General features: G+C 33.5%; 1 long non-coding RNA gene across 1 annotated transcript; it reads right to left on the bottom strand.

Moving 5' to 3' along the window:
• Positions 1-4,572: 4,572 nt before the first annotated feature.
• LOC134529935 (uncharacterized) lies at positions 4,573-14,122 on the bottom strand. Its single transcript, XR_010074749.1, has 2 exons — positions 13,941-14,122; positions 4,573-5,015 (listed from the first exon to the last, which is right to left on the bottom strand). It is a non-coding gene; the product is annotated as an uncharacterized LOC134529935 (long non-coding RNA).
• Positions 14,123-17,369: the final 3,247 nt, after the last annotated feature.

Below are 17,369 nucleotides of genomic sequence, written 5' to 3'. Positions count from 1 at the left end.
GGTCATAATGTAGTCATCTTCAAGCTTTCGGGCGGAGGCAATGGCCCTTGTCACTAGTCGTTTAGTTATAATTTTTAAAATGTAATGTTCGTTCGGATTTTAAGGGCAGGAGAGGCCCCTACGTTAGTTTTAAGTAATCGATCAAGAAAGGCTTTTCGGAAAATGTGAGTATGGACTTATCTTTGTTTTAATTTTAAGTATTAATTATGATTTGAGGTATTCGGAAGGACTAGGGAAGTGTTTAGTGAAGTTCTCTCATTCTCTCTCTTGTAAGGTCGTTCAATCGTTAAGGAAGTAAAGAAGAGTATTGTTTTAAATTTTAATCCCGATGTGTAAATGTTCGTCAAGAATGATGTTGATTATTTGACTTTAAGAATAAAATAATTTTAATTAAGTATTATGTTATTTTGCAAAATCTCCTTAGTTCAGCTCTCACCAGACATCCTGTACGGGATGACGAACCTATGATCCTAGGTACAGTAAAGTATTTTATGAAGTTAAGACTAGTTGATGCCAAGCGAGTTGTTTCTATGTAAAGAGCTACGATTCTCGCCCCCCCCCCCCCCCCCCCTCTGAAGGTGGATCGTGACTTAAATGGCGGTGGCACCGGCTAGGTGCACGTGACAATATTAACTGATCATCAAGTTAAATAACACGTACTTTGCAAGTGTAATGTTACCATACCAGTGAGTATTTTTCATTGATAACCATGTTAAAAAACACGTACTTTGTTGGTGTAATTCTACCATACCAGGTGGTAATATTAACTGATCATCAAGTTAAATAACACGTACTTTGCAAGTGTAATGTCACCATACCAGTGAGTATTTTTCATTGACAACCATGTTAAATAACACGTACTTTGTTGGTGTATTTCTACCATACCAGTTGGTAATATTAACTGATCATCAAGTTAAATAACACGTACTTTGCAAGTGTAATGTTACTATACCAGTGAGTATTTTTCATTGATAACCATGTTAAATAACACGTACTTAGTTGGTGTAATTCTACCATACCAGGTGGTAATATTAACTGATCATCAAGTTAAATAACACGTACTTTGCAAGTGTAATGTTACCATACCAGTGAGTATTTTTCATTGATAACCATGTTAAAAAACACGTACTTTGTTGGTGTAATTCTACCATACCAGGTGGTTATATTAACTGATCATCAAGTTAAATAACACGTACTTTGCAAGTGTAATGTTACCATACCAGTGAGTATTTTTCATTGATAACCATGTTAAAAAACACGTACTTTGTTGGTGTAATTCTACCATACCAGGTGGTAATATTAACTGATCATCAAGTTAAATAACACTTACTTTGCAAGTGTAATGTTACCATACCAATGAGCATTTTTCATTGATATCCATGTGAAATAACACGTACTTTGTTTATTGTAATTCTATCGTACCAGTTGGTAATGCTAACTGATCAAGTTAAATAACATGTACTTAGCAAGTATGTTACCATACCAGTTAGTAGTTTTGTTTGATCACCATTGTAACATTACACGTGCTTTGTAGGAGTAACATTACCATATCGGTAAGAAATTTTGATTAAGCATAGTGTTATGTCCCATGCTCTCTATGAACAAAATTGTAGTTTTACTTAACGTTTGTTATATTGGGGTTAAGGCCTTAATACTGGTCCTTGCTCCAATATATAAACCATTTTGAATTTTACTAAAATGTGTATGTTGCAAGTGTCTCGCATGCACAGCAAGGCTGTGTGCACAACACCAAAGCACGATAAGCAAAGTAGCAAAAAAAATTTCAGGTCGATTGCCAATGACTTGTCACGCCCATCTATTAAACACATGATGTTCCACCAATCACAAGTATAAAATATGTAAAATACATACAGTTGTCACTGAAAGCTTGCCACACTAAAACTTTCAGAGGGGGGAATGGATAAAATCACAAATGGTAGTGGTTTCAAATATTTCATTAGAGCACGAAGTTTGTTTGGTTTTAATTTTTTGTTTATGTTAGTAACACAGCATACTATAAATACAATTTCCAGAACGTTTAGGGGTTTTGTGAACTAATTAAGTACCAAGTAATTTCCAACAGAATATAACTTCGGCCCAAAGATTGTTGTCATGAAAGAGTATTTTACTACTGGTGGTCTGAAAAAGGAAATTAAACTTGTGAATTATGTTAAAAAGTATTTTTCTATGCATAAGTTGGCTGCAGTACAAAAGCATGATTTATAATGGATATACATCCTAATGTAATTGATTGGCAACGACTTGACGGATGCACCAGGTCATTGGAATTCTGACTTAACTGTCCACAGACTATCAATTTGTATATCAATGAGAATAGATACTATTAAGTTTTTACAATTTAATTTGAAGAAATGTCAGTAATAAAATATTTGTAAAAAAACTTAATTAAAAAATGAATGTTTACATCAACATCAAAAGAAAGATGACCTTACAACTAAATATTAAACCTCCAGGAAGCAGAATTTATATAAAAGTATAAGCACAGCTCATGTCTAAGTCAAGTCCTCACACACTTATATATGGATACATTCATAAAAAAATTGATTTTAAGTGATTACGTTTATATAACCACAAACTATTAAAACTTTACCGCAGAGGCTACACAACAGGCAGGAGCTGTGGATTTGTTTACTAAAAGTGACATCTATGCCATTAGACAAAAATTTTAAATGTAACTCAGAATGTATTTTCAAGTTCTCAAATGCCTACATTATTAAATATGGGGTCATAATATTACAATTATTTTTTCATACCTTAGTTTAATAAATACGACTGTCATTTCACTCCACAATACTACTAGTTGCTCACTTTGTATTTAATATAGTTTAGAAATGAAAAAAAGGGCATGAATAGAGACAAGTGCTTTCCGCAATGCATGAAGTAACTGTACAAATATATACAAGCACGATATAATTTACTGTTTATAGGCATCGTACAAAAATTGAGACTTGACATATAGATAACAATGTGTTTGTATTTCAATTAATTCATAGTAGTAGCTGGTGTATATATCACTGATTGTTGAGGACTTGCAATAAAATATCCGAGGTTGAGCGCTTGCTCAGCAACAGAATGATTTGCAGGGAGAAGTAGTGTTTGCGCCCCTACAAATTGTGTAGTTCTACATATAGGCACTTATATCTTACTACCGTACATATTAAAACAAGGATTAATACCTACATTATGTTGCTTTTATACCTCATATTGTCATCTTATACCAAAACTAGCTGCCCAGCTACGACTTTGCCCGCGTGGAATAATGTAAGGTAAACAGTTGGGCAGCTGTCTTTAATATACATGCCCTCTCCCACAGCCCTTTTCTGAGGAAATTCTTTGGAGGTATTCTTTTGATATTAATCAGTATTTTCCCAAGTGTGAATTGTGCTTGAATAATGACATTTGGAGAGCACAGTTTCTCCCACCCTTCATTCCATACACTGCTCTATATCCAACCCATGTTGCCCTTATCTCAAGTCCTAAGTTAATCAGAGCAGTTCAAATTAATCTAGTGTTACATCGCTATCTTCTGGCTTTCGATAATATTTGTGCACATATCACAGTAATAACTTTCACAAAGTATTACGTGGAATACGAACCCCCCCCCCCTAGCATAGCAGACTTAAATACTCGACAATGCTTCAAGGAGATCGTTAGAATTTTTTCTTGTGTACAGGCCCACACCAAAGAGGTTTATCTCTGAACATGGCAAAAAGTAACTGCTTATTTCTTTCTCCATGGTCATGCTCATTTTACAGGAGTCTTAACATTTTACTGCTTTTCACATCATTAAGTTTCAAATTTCATAAAATCCAGAAACTGATTTTTAGGAATTTTCACAACCTTAATTCTTATCAAGACATCGTCTTAACAAATTTAACAGATACAGATAATTAATTGGAAACCTTTTTTTTATGGCTTAAAAGTTAGAATTTAGAAAAATTCTGAAAATACTTCAGATATTTACATAAGCCTCATTCTTAAGAAAATAACACCTCGATACATTAGGTAATTTAAGGGAAAGAAAAGAAAAAAAAAACATTCTACTGCCTTTCACCCTCTTAACAAATTTTGCAAAATTGAAAAATTTGCTAAAAAAAAAACCCATTGGTCTAGTTCCAACGGTTTGGGCTGTGCGTTGATGAATTAATTATTGAGTAAATGAGTTAAACACTTCATTGTATTACAATAAACCCATCAAAGATGAAAATAAAAAAATCTGAAATTGTCATTGGAAACACTTGTATCTAGACCATTGTCTTCAGGAAAAGTTTTCCTATACCACGAAACAATATTTCATGTTTAAAAAGTGACTGTTTTACGCTATTTACAGTTAAACACAATCTTAAAGAAAAACAATGCAACAAAGGCAAGTTTCTTGAGGACATGGCTTGTCGGTATGGGCCTTGACTGTAAAAAGTTTCAAAAAAGTTAATCTCTAGAGAATAAATACTTATTATAAATAACTAACACCACGCAGAAATAATTATTATTATACTATCAATAGAGGCACAGTAGCTTTACAAATTTAAAGTTTTAAACCTTAAATAATAATTGCAAATAAGAATTTATTGGTAACACACTAACAATAATACCATAAACAAGTCCGAATACACCACAATTTACATAGTATGCTCCGTTACCATCAAACATATTAAAAATAGCTCAACTCAAAAAAACAGCTTAAAATTTATATTCTCAAAGCTGAAATAATACAAAATGGCTGTAATAACAAATCACGAAATCTTTTTTATAAACAATAAAGAAATGTGACACAGGTTTACATTCATAGGTGTGCATTATCAACATTAAAACTTACATTTATAGAGGTACATATCAACATTAAAAAAGAAAATCATTTTACTATTTACAATCTCCACATTTCTTTGAAATGAGTCAGAGTCTCTATTAATGACGCCACTCTTGTGTGTACAGCAGCAGGTTGTCGTTTCACTCTTTTAACCTTAGATCCTTCTCCATTTATATGGAACACAAGTCTGTAAAACATCAAAAAATGAATATTAGTTTAATGCACTGTAAATAAATACATTTTATCAAGCCTTCACTTACCACTGAATACTCTACAAATAAAATAGCAAATTATCATCTACAAGTACAATTTGTCATATTTTTAAAATTTTATTACCATTGGCGATTAACCCTAGTGCACCTTCACATCTCAATTTAACAAAGAAAGTTTTATTTCAATTTTTGTTTTATTTTCCATGTAGGTAATGCTGATTTTTTTTTACTTTGAAATAAGTAGGTACATGTGTGTTGTAATTTCAAACTATGAAGAATCAAAATTGAAACATTTAAGATAGAACACCATAAATGTTAAAACTGAAGTTCAGCTCTAGTGTGTTTATTTTTGGATTTTTTAAAGGGGAATGGTGAAGAGATAAATAAGAGATTGTTTACCCTTTGCTTATGCAAGTGGTTCTTATGCATGATATCTTAAAATAATGTGGTTTTTTGCATACTACATCTGCCATGAAACTTTAAAGCAGAGTTCTGATACTTGTAAAAATATATTTGCATTTTTTATTATGCTGCAACTAAGATTATATGCCATAAATAATAATCGTATTGTAAATATATCCATTAAAATAGATTATCTCCTTACTGGCTTTCTTAGTTTTCCTCCCACCACTTCATATACCAAGACTAACAAAGAAGCCAGAGCAGAACAATTTTACCTATTATGCCTTAAAACATTTTTATGCAAGGTAAAAGTTCCGTATTCCGTATCCAGGTGTATACAAATATACCTTTGATACTGATGGCATGATCCTGTACACCTGATCCTGTGGTACATGATGCTTATTTTTTTAGCAGTGGGAAGGCGCTGTCGCGCGAAACGTGATGTAAAATATAAATTACGTCAGGTTTCGGGCTGACGCGCGAAACGCGTTGGCGCTACGCACCTTCCCACTGAAAGAAAAAAAAAACTTCATGTACCACAGGAACATGCCATCAGGGCCATACCATCAGGATTAAAGGGTTAACTTGGATACGCAATACGTAACTTTACCTTTATTAGCAAGTAGGAAAATAACTGAAGAAAAAAATTAGTTCCATGAAGCATGCCTACAGTGCTTTTACCTATGTAGTATGATGTTATCTGTCGGAAAGGTTTGTTAAACTATTAAGTAACTTAATTTTAAATAAGCGTGTGTGTGACTGTGTTTGGCGCCCTATACGAGGACCTGCACATGAATTTTCAGCGTGGATGTGAGGACCTGTGGCGATCCGAGGACCTTACACAGGTCCTCGGATTAAAATTCCTCGGATTCGCGTTCTACGATCAACCTGGTGTAGGAAGGATTTTCGCCGGGTCCTCGGATAAAACGTGAAGGGTCAACCATGTAGTTCGCGTGTGTATCCACCACGTTGTGCTACTGTCGCCCGTCTTTACACACGCTGTGTATCGTTTGGCGTTGCTCATCTTATATAAGGACCCTTACACAGCTATACACACACTTTAAAAAACACACACTTCGGTAGTGAGCGCGGAATCTGAGGACGCAGTCACGACACACTTGTGCTTAGCAGCCGACTCTGAGGACGTGATATTTTTTTACACACTACATCTCAAAAGCAGAATACGAGGACTTCGCTAGATGCAGGTTACATAGTATTTATGAAAAATTTTAATCATTTAAGCGGTGGTATTTTCTCTGCTTTATTAATGAAGCTTTTCATTAGGCTCCATATGTAATTATCCCTATTACTTAATTTAGATATTTTCTCATCTCACAAACTCGTGCGTCTAAAAGCTGCTTCGTTAAAATTATGCTATTCAATTAATTCTAGATTAAAAGCTATTATTCGTCATCGGTGCCTCAAGCACCACCTACCCAAGTATTTATTATAAATGTTCAAATCTTTATTGTACTGCGGAAAGAGTCAAGTTTGTGTGTAATTTTTTTCTTATTTATACTATTATTAATTTATATTTCATAAAAATTTTCACACTATTCTTAATTAAAACTTATTAAAATTAATTTTTATTTTTTTTTTGTTATAATTTATATTTATTAGTTTGGTTTTTTATACAAAGCATGTTTTTTTAGTTTTTTGAACTATTAATTATTTTCTACTATTTAGTTTATTTATAAAAGCGTATTTTTTTAGTTTTTTTAAACTATTATTTTTATTAGAACAAAATTAATAGGTAACTCAATCACCATTCATTACAACAGCAAACAAGGCTCTTTCCTCAAAAAATTGTAAATTTAAATTCCTGCTTATTTTGTTGAATTGAAAATTCTCTTTGGTATTCGGAAATTTGTTAATATTAGAGAAATCGGCTAAAGATAATGGTTGGAAATTAATTTTAACATAAATTCCTGCCTTATCGACTATAGATGAAAATTATATAAATTGACAAAAATCTTATTTTGCAAATTAAATAATGGAATAATCTTATTAAATTAGTGTATTGTCATCGGTCCTCGATAAATCTACACAGTTTGAATGAAATCTGACCGTTTAAAGTGGGTCAAAATCGCACCCAAAGGAGTCGGTTACAAACATACAGGTGAAGCTAATATAAGGCGTGGTTGAGGTTTTCTCTGGGAATAACTGCCTGAATCCTAGAATTTCTTACCAATCAATGGCGGCTCCAGGAAGACCTCTCGTGCAGGGCTCTCACACGCAGGAGGATGCAGTTAATAATCATGACATTGCCCTTGGGATATTCACCAAATATATGGTCTCAAATACTGAAATCTAGTATTTTCGTGCAAATTTTGATTGAAAGAAGACTTTAGCACATTTACGAAAGTATTTAAGTTAACATTAATATTCCCTACAAAGAAATAAGAAGTAAAATTCGGGCTCGGAAGAGGCTATCGCCTCCTGCGTCCTTCCTCAGGAGCCGCGCTTGTTTATTACTTCCCGACCAGGCGGCCTCAGCGGTAGACACTTTTCCTGCGAACAGGTGTGCTTATCGCGATATCCGATACCCGACGCGCTGATAAGGCGACCGAGCAGCCGTCAGACTGCCTTCACAGCACCGCTAGCCCCACTCCTCGGTTCCAGTCGCCGGCTGAAGAATACGCCGCGCGAGGGAGACACTTCCCGGCAGAATAAGTGTGCGGAAATGCATTTCGTCGTAAAAGAAATCTCGGAGATTTTCAGCGGTGACCTATGTATTTTTTTACACCATTTTAATCAACGATTAATACTCTATCGTTGTGTGTGTCTACTTTTTTGTATGCATTACACACGATACATAAAACAGCTGCGTAAAACCACACATTCGGAAATAGTTTTACCTATGTTACAAATTTTAAAAATCATTATAAAAAATATAGATAGACCCATTCATCCTTTCCCTATACACAAAAAAAACATGACAGTTTTATCTGTAATGAGTAGCTGCAAATTCTTCTAAACAAAAGGCCCTACAATCACGCCCTGAAGACTGTCTGTATAGGCCTCTTAATGGTCGGCCATGACGGCCATGATTGACAAAACACAGACGAAACCTTTTCTTTTAAGATGAAGGTGGAAAGTTTATCTCGGTGGTGAAATTAAAGATTTGGCTTTTCTGAAGATATTGATTATTCAATTAATTTTACAAAATTTACAAAATGTCAGTTTACATTATTTTTGAAGCCACGACTGATCTCGGTTTACAAGACGTCAGATAATTCCTAGATGCTTCGAACTGAGAAACTAGGAAATTAAAACATGAAACTGCACGCGGTACACAGACTCACGGCGAAAAACCTTACGAAGTGGGGTGGGAGGCTTGGGCCTCCCTCACCCAAACGGCCTACGGACACGGGCGGAAAAAAAAATTAGAAAAAAAAAAATTTAAGTGAACCGAAAGAAAATAAAATTACTTGTTATTAAAAAAGCATAATAAGGCCCGGGTGCTGCCTGTGTCCTGTAAATTTAGTCACTCGCCAAAACTTTTACATTTTATATCGCTATTTGGGCCGCAGCCTCGCACCCAACCAGCCTCACTGCCGGCACAATTATTACATTCACAGTGACCTTGGCCCACGCAGCCCAGCACCGCCACACTTACCCACGCCACTCGCTTCCCCTGGAATCGAAGAAGGGAAAAGTCGCATATCGCTTATCAGACCATGATAGGGATGCCTTTGTCCACACACACAGCTATCGAATTAAAAGTTGTAGCAGTGTATATATATAATGTATAGAAGTCGCGAGCCCAGGTTAAATTTTCTGTCCGGTTTCGCAGAAGAATTGTTGTAGTAGGAAGCTCCGTCGCAGCGATCGCTTCAATCGCTGGGTATCGACAGCGCACGCCCCTAGCGGTCTTAGGATGTACTACGTTAACCAGCCAGTCATGCCACCTCCCTTCACCCTCCCACATACGGGAAGCTGGTATCAGCACCGCTCGGCGACCTTGACGATAAGTATTCCTTACCACTGCCTTTGAGAGCCACGAAAGCCCGGGAGAAGACAGTTACTGGGATCACTGTATGGAGGGATTGTGTACCCTAGTAACGTGAAAATTAGCTCCTAAGAACTTTATATCAGTCCTAGTCAGTGTTGAGTTTAAAATATGATTTATTTTAAAAGTAAAATATCCATTTATTTTAACTTTATTTCGCATTGATAATTTTATAATGTCAAACATTCTGAAGGGTAATAAGGTGAGTACACGGGTTTTCAGAATACGTGGATCAGTTCACGAGGCACATCAATGTTCCGTTTTCCAGTTAAAAATAATGACAGGGAAGTTGTGAATTATAAGTTGCCAATTTTGTTTTACATTATTTATCAGTTAGATACTGTTTAAAAAAAAGTTGACGCGAGTATGCGAGGAAAGTCATAATTATTTAGTATGAATTAGTAAAGAATTCTTTTCTTTTATATTTAAAATATCCACGTTTTAATTACTTAAAAAAAGTAATTAGATTACAACAACCACATATTTTTAATTTCATCATTTTTACTAAAACCGTGTTAATTTTCGATGTAAATTTTAATAAACGCAAAGTTTTAGCAAAGTATTACCCATGTCGCCTGTTTCACATAAAATGCATTTGTTTGGCAAGCGTTTCAACAAAAATTTTAAGATCGATTGCAAAATGTGTTTAAGAAATAACTAAACAATTAATTATTTGTGAGTAGATAGACTGCAGCTGCATTAGTATTTTTTTGTTTATTACTTTATAATATTAAGATGTTAGTAGCTTAACGATCGCTGTCAAAAAACGTCATGTGAAAAATTTTGAGTTTATTTACCAGAGAACATACTTTGTAAGTGGATTAGTGAAAGAAAAACATAAGTTCGAACTTTTGTTTTATACATAAATGAAAACAAAAAAACGTGGTAAAAATTGGTCCACACAGCCACCTCAGTACTTTTTTTAAGTAGATAAAACTGTTTAAAAAACATTGAATTCTATCGTAATTACCTAAGTTATGAACAATTTAAATTCCAAAATATTTTATTATGTATCCAGAAAAAAAAATTAACCAGGAAACACTTATATTGAGATTATAAAAATTAGGTACTCATTTAAACACGAGGTGTTATAGACTTCTAGCCCAGTCAAAGTATATTATGTGCTCAAATTCAATCCGATGTTTATGATTTTGTGTTGCAATTGTTCAGTGGTCTGCACGGAATGTCACATCAACAGTCATGATAAATAGGAAATGATAATGTAATTGAAATATTTTGGGCAAATAGATGAATCATTACCACTTGTCGGCTATATGACTGAGTAGTAAGAATCCACCATTAAGAACAAAGTCAGCGTTCTCCAAGTCCAAATTCTCCCTTGTCACCTAAAACATGTAGGCTACAGGGTTGCTTTCTTGGTTTTGCGTATCCCAGTTTCGTCAAATAGAGCTAAATGAAATTGAGCCAACTCATACTGCATATACATGATCAAATCATCCTATTTTTCTTAATTTATCGTTATCCTCTGGAAAACTAACAAATTATAAATGAGCTATAACAATTGAAAGTAATAGAGTAGCTAATATTCGCCAGAGGGAGAGCTTGATCTTTTCGTAATAATGCTTGATTAAATTTTTCCAACATTACTCTGTATTGATTGCTTGCCAATTACTATTGCATTGAAAAAGGTAACTGTGGCATCCCCTACTAGTCCATTTGCTATAGACATTCTTTGTTGTGATCCAGGAAATGGTGGGTGATTAGTTAGCTAAGCAGAGATCTTATATTAATCTGTGGCATCCCTACTTATTCGAGATTGTCAGAAATCAAGTTCAAATATATAAAATGAGTAGCGCATAACTCTTCAATGATGAGCAGATGCAGTTGCAGTCATCCCCAAGGTCCACTCGCTCAAGAACTTATCAGTGAATCCTCGTCCTCGTGTGAGGCTTCCAACAATTTTCATGTTACGCATTTAAGTCTGTTCTGTGGTCTGTATGACCAAACGCTATCAGTTCTTTTTTTTGAGAAGTAACCCTGATATGCAAAAATGTTGAATTCTGAGGTTATCATAGACTCTAACTTAAACATGTCTTGTAAAGTCAAGTCACAGCATTTGACATACGAGAGGCACGGTTCACAAATATATGTCAGTTGCTATAGGAAAAAGGTTTGAGATAAAATAAAAAAAGTAATTTTTTAAGCGAGACTATCTCAAACAATATTGGAGATATGAAAAAAGTGAAAATAATCTTTTATAGGATTTTTAATGCTCTTTAATTTTTTATTAAATTGTTTTCTTTTAAGGTTAATCATTTACGAGATATTTCTTTAAAAAATCAAAAACAAATGCCTTTTATTTTGATAATCCTTTCTAGTTTCTGACTCTACTACCTCACTTCCTATTCAACAGGACTTTTGATTTTAATTCCCCTGGACACTTCTAAATACGTGTAAAGTGTAACAAAAATATCGGATTTAATTCGACTACGAGCGAAATTTTAGCTTATTTTGACTGAGCTATTCCTTCATTAGAACTATTGCTAGTCAACAAACGTTTCTGACAAGAAACATATGACAGTTGATTATTCCTCTGCGTTTTACACGATAATATTTTTACATATTTCACACATTATGAAACAATCACGTACATTTTCTAACGAGTCATTGATTTATAAACCTTCCTCTATACGTGTCAGTGTGTGTGTGTATATATGGGTGTGTGTGAGTGTGCATATATATGTATGTGTGTATATATACACATATATGTGTGTATATATACACATCTAAAAATATATAGTACTATTATAACACCAAGTGATTGTATATTGTTGCAAGAAGATATAAATAATGTAACTAAGTGGTGTCAAACTAACGGAATGAAATTAAATCTTAAGAAGATTAAAATAATATCATATTCTAGGAAAACATATACAGAAAATTTTAACTATGTAATAAACAACAACATGATACAGATAACATATTGTATGCGTGATCAAGGTATTCTCCTAGATTAAAAATTTTACTTTCATCACCACGTGGATAATTTAATTGCAAGTGCAAACAAAATAATTGGGCTTATAAAATAATTAACTTATTTGGCTAGCTCTCTTGATTCTGTAATTAGTATTTATTTTACCTTAGTAAGATCGAGATTAGAGTATGGCTCTGTCATCTGGAACTCTATAACTACCACTGACTCAAATAGACTTGAAAATATACAAAATAAATTGTTTAGATACATTTGTAACAAACATTTAATAGATGATAATTCAGAGAATTTTAACTACGACTTAACCCTTGAAATCCTGAACACGCATACACTACAGTTTAGAAGGAAAGTTACTGATACTGTTTTTGTAATAAATTGTTTTATAAATGTTTACCACAGCACTGAAATATTAAACAAAATTGGTCTTCGAGTTCCTTCATTCAATCATAGAACAATGCGACCCTTTCGAACGTATCACATAAAAAATTAACTATCAAAACGGTGTACTGATAATTGCAATGATATATTGGAAGATTTAGACCCTTTCCAAAGGGCAAAAATATCAATGAAAGACATTTTGAATTCTTAATTTTCTTGCAGTTAAGATAACTTCTGATGTAAATAATGTTTTATTGTTATTTCATTGATAAGAATTAGTTTAAAATTGACAAATTTAGCTATTATAATCTTATATTTGTCTTTTGTCATGTGTTTATGTTTGTGTTGTCCCATTTTTATTGTTGTGTTTATCATTGTGTTTTGTGTATGTTATTGTTATTTCTTTATGTAATATTTGTTAAGTGCCCACCTGTTAAATGCTTTGACTGTTGGTAGGCACTCAAATAATAATAAATAAAAAAATATATACATATATAAAACCCAACGTTTCAGAAGTAAGTTAAACTTGTTTAATTAAAATACAATGCTATATTAAATAATTGTACTACATATTTTGGAAAACATTATGTTTAATAATAATATTTTTAATATTCTAAAATCATTAGTCCTATAGACTAGTAAATAGCAAATGCAATAGGTCAAAAGTTTTTGCCTAAATATTGAAGGATTCATTCGTTATCTTAAATTTTCATATTAACTATTTGTTGTGCACTCATTTAAAGCTATATACCTAAATTAAAAGTGTGATTTGAAAAGTTATCCCCGCATTAGAATTTTTTGCACAAAATGCTCTGTAGCTTATTTATCGGGCAAATTATTGCACACCAGGACATTATTAGACTAAAAACCTCGTACCTAGCTTTCGGTTTGCATTCTTAAAATTATTTTAATTAAAGCCCCTTTAATACATTTACCAAGAATAACATGACGAATAGGCATATAGGCATAATAATTATACAAGGCTTATTTATAAAGAAGCCAAATGCTTCTCGTCGCAATATCAATTACGAAAAAACAAAATAAACTAGCAAACAATGTAGTTACAGACCTTCAGCACATAGTTACCACTATACTACGTACCCAAATTATTAAAAAAAAAAAAAAAAAAAAAAAAAACAGGAAATTGATACATACCTTATGCTGCCCCACTTCACAATAACTCGTGCTACAAAAAATATTCACAACACGTACACGTGACCGGCGTACACGAGACGCATGGTTATTCTTGGGCTTGAACAATAGAATGAAGAATCTTCCTCTTCCACGGCGACAACTGCGGCAGCGTTTAGCGCTCCGAACGGTACCACTCGGAACTACCGCAGATAGCTCGGTGTAATAAGAGCAGTAGATAACACAGTTTCGGTGCTACATGCAAGGACTGGGATCTCTGATTACACAGCCACACACACTGCTATCTTTCAGCGACATCTTGCTCAAGCATGACCATGGGAATGATGTGTTCAAGGCGCTCCCTCACTTCGCTCTCTCTGTTTTGTCCATACCTCGTGCCAATGCTGATGCAGAGAGAATTTTTTCCCAAGTTAATGACATGATACTGCAAAGCGCAATCGCATGATTACTTCCACGATCAATGGAACACTTCTAGCAAGACAAACAGTGAAGATGTCTGGATGCTGTACAGGCTTCACTTCAACCAAAAGCATGGTTGGCCGCATCACAAAGACATCTTTGTATCCCAGGACCAGTACTTTGACTTCTGCGAATGTGCTAAATTCTGCTGACGACAGCAGTATAGAGGATGAAGCTCTTCCTTAGCTGTATTTGGCTATTAATATATATATATATATATATATATATATGTGTGTGTGTGTGTGTATGTGTGTGTAAAGAAAAACAGATTGGATTATAAAGCAAATGGTTATTAATTTATAATAATACATATTATAATAATTTATGTGCAATATTAAGTTTTAGCAAATTTTTACAGCTTTATTATTTTGCGTCGTAAAAGCAATGTTTTTCTACCTTAATAAATAACTTTAAAAAAATTGGTTAAATGTAGCATAATTTTTCTCATAATAGTATTTTTTTTTTCTGAGTTGTAGCATAAATATGTTTCAAAAGGTTGGCAACATTGAGCTAAATATATACATACAAAGGTACCTAAATTGATGTTAAATAATTTAAGTACCTGTATGTATGCATAAATGTATATTTGTGTGTATGGACTATATGTACCTATTGTTCATACATAAGTAGGTATACAAGTAATATATAACATCCGAATATAAATATATTACACAAGCTGTAATTATAAAATGGGTGTTAGATCTTTTGGGAGACAAGTTTTAATTTTAATGACATAAAACAATTTCTATGAACATTGGCTTTATTATGACCGAGGTAATATATTTAATTACTGTTAATTGTGAGAATGTATTGAATTTCTATTGAAAACATATTATTTTATTGGAAAAAGGGAAAAAAGGAAATGTACTTACTTATATCTCGAATAAAATAATACATTTTTAACAGAAATCAAACGAATTAAAAATATTTGTTAACAGAAATTCAAATATATTCAAACAATTTAAAATGAATTAAAATGTTTGTTAATAGAAGTCAAATATACTCAAACAGTTAAAAACGTATTATTTTATTGGAAAATGAAAAAAAAGGTAATATTGCTCTTATGAAATATTACGTTTTTAACATAAACTAAATACATTCAAACAGTTAGCAGAAATTAACAACTTACACAGTAAAAACACGTATTATTTGATAGGAATAGGATACACTATATTTATCTTGATAATAAATAAAAAGGAGAGAAAAACATTACTTGCTTGAACTTTTGTAAATGTTTATTTATATTCGAACTCTCTCCTGATTATGTAATATAATTGTTTTAACGTATTTAATGTCTGTATTAAAAGGTTCATTATGCGAGAAAAAAAAATGGAAAAAAAATAATGACCTACTCAGCCGACTGGGAATCAAACAGCGGACCGCGTGATAAACATCCCACGACCTTAACCATTACGCCACGCGACAAACATTTATGTATATCTTAAAAAATATCGACTAAATAACATTCATTTGGATTAAAAGTTTAATTGGCAATTTCGGTAAAATTACAAATTATTGCTATGTATTCAAACTCTAGAAAGTTTCCAAATAAATTAGGAAACGCTAAAATTTACCCGACGTTTAAAAAGGAACCGTTTTTTAAAAAAATATTTTTTTTATTAAAAACTTCCATTTAAGGCAATGTAGGTGCAAGTGCAACTAGAGCCATTAATTCGCAGGCCGCCGCGAGCCTCACTAAGCCGACAAGGTACGCCAAGGCAAAGGGATAGGATGTTGCCAGACCTATCTATATGACCATGGTAGAAACTAATCATTCAAACACTAACAGCTATTTGACTAAACTAAACAATGCGATTCGTTTCTGAGAAACTGAAGGTATGTTCGTCCAGTCAGGCCCAGAGGAGGAGCTAAAATGATCATAAATAATTCCATCCCAACTATTTTTGCATGTTGGCAAATAATCCTTTGATAGCTTGTCAGCATTACCTCTAATGTTCAGTGGCTAAATGTTGCAACAACAAACTGCTTTACTTTCTTCAGAACTGTAAAATGTCACACTGACAAACAAAATTTTTATTGTTTACATAGTAAAATTTGAAATATTTTTGAACTGACAATCACCAATAATAAAGTTTAAATTAAAATTTATGAGAAACCAACCACTGAGCGATATTCAGGTACAGACGCCTAATATTCAGGTAAATTGTGGTACGATCGTGTCTTAATTCTGGTAGTATATGGGCATACATAAAAATTCAAAATCCTGACATGTTATTGGTCTACTCTAAATTACTATAAATTAAATTACTAACAGATATTATGAAACATTTTGTTTTGCTAAACACGATGTTCGGATAATACAATCAAACAAAAGGTGTCATAGCAGAAAAAATTTCCATTGTAAAATCCCCCATTTAAACACCAATGGAAATGCCTCAAAGTTTAGCATAGTTTACCAATGGCGTCATCCATTTTCTACACTGGTGTACACTCGTCCAGTTTTGTTAACGAATGGAAAGCTAGTTTCCACACAATCAATTCTTTAAAGCGTGTTTGCTTTATGTAGGGAAACCTTGCACTTGGTGAGTGGTGGCCACGTCATTGCAGGTAGTGACAATGTATTCCTGCGATTAAAGGAGCGCATGTCTGTCGCGACGACTACTAGGATCCTGGGCGACAAGCAAGCGTTGTTTACTCAGGACATAGCAAACTGGTTGCTAGAATCATTCGCCTGTGGCTTCGCAATGTGTGAAATGAGAGAAGTCCACGACGTCCTCGCAACTGGCGTAAGACACTATGAAGATGTTTATTAGAAGTGTGTAAACTCGGAGGAAATGTCTTCGTTTGGAGCGTAGAGAAACATGCATTACACACCGCGTGTAAGGGTGTGTAAGTTGCAACGACACTAGCGCGACGTGGTGGTAACACACGCCACCAACTACACATTTGATTGTCTACGGTCCATCCGAGGATATCAAAAAAATTAAAATAATTATATTTTTACACACTTGG

This window comes from Bacillus rossius, chromosome 2 (assembly GCF_032445375.1).
Source record: "Bacillus rossius redtenbacheri isolate Brsri chromosome 2, Brsri_v3, whole genome shotgun sequence".
In the NCBI taxonomy this organism is placed as follows: Eukaryota; Metazoa; Arthropoda; class Insecta; order Phasmatodea; family Bacillidae; genus Bacillus; species Bacillus rossius.
This window is presented reverse-complemented; position numbering and strand designations above follow the sequence as displayed.